A 5,026-nucleotide genomic window follows, 5' to 3' on the forward strand; every position below is an offset into this window, starting at 1 on the left:
ACTTCGCGATCACTCTTAAAAATGTTGGATTGCCCCAAAAATCACGAAACATTTGCGTTCGCTCGTTAAAGTATTGCCTTCCCCCCAAAAACTTTGCTAAAGTATTGTTTTCACTCGCAAAACATTGCAAAGGGGAAAGCAAATGTTTTACGAGTGAACTAAAATTTTTGAGAGCGAATGCAATACTTTTGAAAACTGTGTAATGATTCACAGTAAGTACTTGGAAAACCCTTCTTGGATTGCGACCTTGTAAAGCATGCGATTCGTTTTAAAAATGCGCTCACACAGACAGAGAGTAAACTGCTGGAGGTCTTGGTTGCTGTTGATTCCACAGCATGTCGCTTCTCATTTGCATAAAATTAAAAGCTGACCAAAAAATGACATCTCTTATTAAAAACTAATAACTTTCGTTTTATGATTGAAATTTAGTCTTTTTCTACTAAAGCAAAGGTATCTTTATTAATATATATATATAGCAGATGTTGTGAAATGAAAGAGTTTTATGCAGTGCAATGTAAATATGGGGGAAGGTTTGTCATTGAACGATAATTGCATGGGAATTCATGTCATGTTTTCCACATTCCTTTTTAATTCAGCGTGAGGACCTGTGCATTTCCACCCTAAACGGACAGATTAATGGAGTGCCTGATTATCCTGAAGATTTCATTATGAGTTTTACTAATGGTGAATCGTCCATTTGGACTCCATCCTGATTGTTTTCTCTTGACTCGTATGACATAAGTGATCATTTTTATAGAAGCTTGTTTCTGTCACGGGATAAAAAATAAATAAAAAGAGTAACTGAGACAATTCTGAAAGAATTGGCTAGTGCACTTTTTTGTTACTTTTCCCCCCCTATTACATATTTTAGTAATCATCCTAAATTTAAAAATATATATATCATTCGAAAGCTTAAACACTCAAAATGCATCCTGTGAAAACAATCAGAAATTGCGTTCACATGGAAATAGTACCTTAAGTCCTTTTAGCGGGCTCCTCCCCCTAGTGGGCAAAAGTTTCTACAGTATTTTATAATCAAAGCTTTTTCTAATCTTGACCAAACACATTGTTGAAAAGAGTCTCAAGGTTCCATATTTGGTGGTTATTTTGTGATGTCACTAATTTATGAATTTGTGAGAGGAAAATGCATCAAAGTGAGGCGTTTGTGTGTCACCCAGTGGCTGTTTTTGGTATGGCGACTAAATAAAATCTCACAGGAACCTTGACTTTGTGATATCAACTTCAAATTTGGAACATACAGTAACTTAGACATATGGCTTTGATTTTATAGCAATTTTAGATTCCAAAATTTTTATCATTTTATGATTTAAATTTTTTTGTACAGCCCATGATCTTTCCAGTAAACATTTTTTGAGACCAACCTTCGGTCTGTATTCCAAAGCGGGGGCTTGACAGTTAAAAGGAGAAAAAGTCAAAATTCGGAGAAAAAAGCTGCAAACCCAGAATTCAGAGAAAAAAAAGTAAAAAGAATTCTGAGAGGGAAAAAGTTAGAATTGCGAGATACAAATTCAGAATTCTGAGAAAAAAAGCAGAAATTGTGAGAATATAAATTCAGAATTCTAAGAAAAAGTCCGAATTGCGAATATAAACTCAGAATTCAAGGGGAAAAAAGTAAATATATGTAAACAGAAAAGAAAGTCAGAATCATGTTAGGCAAACTCGCAAAACCGAGAAAAAAAATCCAAATTGCAGGATTAAAAAGTCATAATTATCTTTTTATAATTTTTTTTGTTGTTGCCATAAATCAGGATGTTGGACCAGTCTGATCCATGTCGACCAATCAAGTTCGGATCATTTTTTGAAGGCCGTCTCCTCTCGGGGTGTTTGGGATCCTCACCTGCTGTATACTGTACTGTGCTCCGTCAGGTCTCAGGTCAAGAATAGAGGTACTGATGATATCGATCTGTGACGCGAGTCAAGCCAAATGGTTTGTAAATCCAGCTAGATGTTCTCTGTCCATCGCCGTTGTAATATGCACTCCCTGCTTCATAATGTCACTTTAAGAAATGAGTAAATACATTTGCATGTTGCATTTTTACATTCTTGTTTTGTGTTTCCAACTATTAGTTCACATGCTTGCATTTCTGTGGTTTGACGTGTAAATGTGTCGTATCAGAATGTATCGAATTCATCCTCTGCCTTGTTGACTTGTTAGAAGCATACTACGTACTCAATACTATTTGAGTCACACTGGAAATGCTGTGTGCTGTTGTATATTGCAAATGTAGTGTTCGTATGCGTAGTATGCATACTATTTCTGCAGTATACAGTAAGTAGCATGCTATTCTGATTTGTCTCTTCAGGTGCCTTAGATCCAGATTGCAAGAAACTATGAAGTGTTATGGCATCGATGAATGAAACTCGCTTTAGGGCAGAAATCTGTGATGTTTCAAATCAAATCGAGTATTAGTATTATAATCCTCGGTCAAGCTCACAATGCTTTTTTTTTGTCCTGTAATATTTGTTGATTGAGCAAATGTATGCATAAAGTATTGAGCTTGTTTGATCTTTTTGATCAGATTAAAATGAAATATTTGATTGTCAGCAGCTTTGCTTTTCTAACTAGTGTTTGGTGTTTTTGTATAGAAGGGATTTGAATCAGGGAATTGTCTCAGTATTCCTTTAATAAATGCTTGATTTTAAGCTGGTTGATACAGAGCTGTGACTTTATGCAAGCTGATTATTAATGTACTGCTGCAAAAAGGCCTCAGTGCTGGTGTTTTTGCTGTACTTGGGCTAGACAAAAGTTTGACAAATGTAGTCCTGTCTCAAAATAAAATACATCTTTGTAAAATTCAAATGTGGAAATGTGTGTCTTTAATATACAAAGTTCAAGTAATAAAAAGTAAGATACTAGTTCACCTTCAGCTGCTGTTTCACAAAGGTAAACTCTTTGGTGTACAGTCGAAAATATGCATATATTGTATATTTTTATGACTTTTAGTCACAATTATTTCTTAATTGATCATGCTATTTAGAATCTATTTAATAATCTAAAAGATGTGTTTACTAAAATGTTTTATGATTTTAAAACATTTAACTAGTTTATTGCCTTTTTCTGTATTAATAATTAAAGTATTCAGCACAGATAGAAGTTGTTTGTTATTACAAAAAGTATTTTTAAAATATATTGAAATGCATTTCTAGCTCGATTTTTTTATGTTTATATAAATCCATAGAACTAATATATATATATAAATGATTGCGCTTGTTTTGTGAATGAACGTCACCATAAAGACAAAAACGTTCTGTGATTTGAGTTCAGTTCAATGGAGGATTCAGCTTTTTGGGCCACCAAAAACACTATTATTATTATTATTATTATTATTGTTTTTGTTGTTGTATTTAGTTAGTACAGTCAAATACAGTGGAAAAAAATACAAGTCAAATATAAGGCATTGGTGTACAGTTCACAATATGTGAAAGAAAGAATAAGAACAACAAAAATACAAACAACATATATGTAAAAAAAAAAAAACATTAAATTAAATAAGAAAATAAAAAATACTATATAATATTTGGGCAGTTACATACATTACATACATTTTTGTTTTGTGTTCTCATGTTTAAATTTTTTTTTTTAGTTATTCTTGTCTTAATATTATTTAGTATAAGCCAAAATAATTTAAGGATTAAAGACCATTTAGTTTTTTTAGGGAAAAAAAAGGAAATTAAGATTATTATTCTGCAACCTTTTTTCTCAAAACCAAACTTTACTTGTATTTTGCACACGAGAATGTAAAAAAACATATAAGACAATAAGACAAATAGCCTACATTATGAATACAAGAAAGGTTAACAATGATAATTGCCAATGAAAATTATCTATAAAATATATTACATAGATCATGTAACTTAATTTTCATAAATTAATAGTAGTTTTTATAATTTAGGGTTCAGCTTTTATCTTTAGGCTTGTGCTCTTGCACATTTGTGAACGTAAATTGGTAGAAACCTATTTTTATCACTTTCATTTTCATTCACGTGTCGTATTCAGAAAAACATCTTATTTAAAAGCTTCACTCCACTGTTCTCCATCTAGAAGAAGCGAGCTGCTCTCCTCCTTTTATAACCGAGGCCTCCTGAAGGAGTCGTTCCCTGAGCACGCGGCTCAAGCGGAACACCCGGATCTGCTCCGCTCCGGTCCGCAGACCATCTACTGCGGCTTCGACCTGACCGCGGACAGCCTACATGCCGGGAACCTGCTCGCTGTCGTCAGCCTGCTGCACTTCAGAGCCGCGGGGCTCGACATCATCGTGATATCACGCTTTTACCACGTTCTTACTATATAAACACCACTCCAGTACCATGATAGCACACATGCATCACGTCTATTTTACATCTGCAAGAGTGTTTGTTCATCTGCAGTGCATACATACAGCAGGTTTCCTATCAGATGTCAAATAGACGTTTAGAAGACGTCTGTAAGATGTAAAACTGACATATATCAGATGTCAAATAGACGTTTAGAAGATGTCTGTAAGATGTAAAACTGACATCTATCAGATGTCAAATAGACGTTTAGAAGACGTCTGTAAGATGTAAAACTGACATCTATCAGATGTCAAATAGACATTTGAAAGACATCTGTAAGATGTAAAACTGACATCTATCAGATGTCAAATAGACGTTTAGAAGACGTCTGTAAGATGTAAAACTGACATCTATCAGATGTCAAATAGACGTTTAGAAGACGTCTGTAAGATGTAAAACTGACATCTATCAGATGTCAAATAGACGTTTAGAAGACGTCTGTAAGATGTAAAACTGACATCTATCAGATGCAATTCATTGAATTTTCAGCATCATTACTCCAGTCTTCAGTAGGGATATGCCGCGATGTTGCGATTAATTGCTAATGGTTTTATCGCGGTATACGGTATTATCACGGTATTGAAATTTAGTTTTAAAAAGTGGTAAGATGTAATCTATCAGATGTCAAACAGACGTTTAGAAGACGTCTGTAAGATGTAAAACTGACATCTATCAGATGTCAAGATGTCAA

The sequence above is a fragment of the Sinocyclocheilus grahami genome, unplaced genomic scaffold, assembly GCF_001515645.1.
Source record: "Sinocyclocheilus grahami isolate Dianchi unplaced genomic scaffold, SAMN03320097.WGS_v1.1 scaffold651.1, whole genome shotgun sequence".
NCBI classification, from domain to species: domain Eukaryota; kingdom Metazoa; phylum Chordata; class Actinopteri; order Cypriniformes; family Cyprinidae; genus Sinocyclocheilus; species Sinocyclocheilus grahami.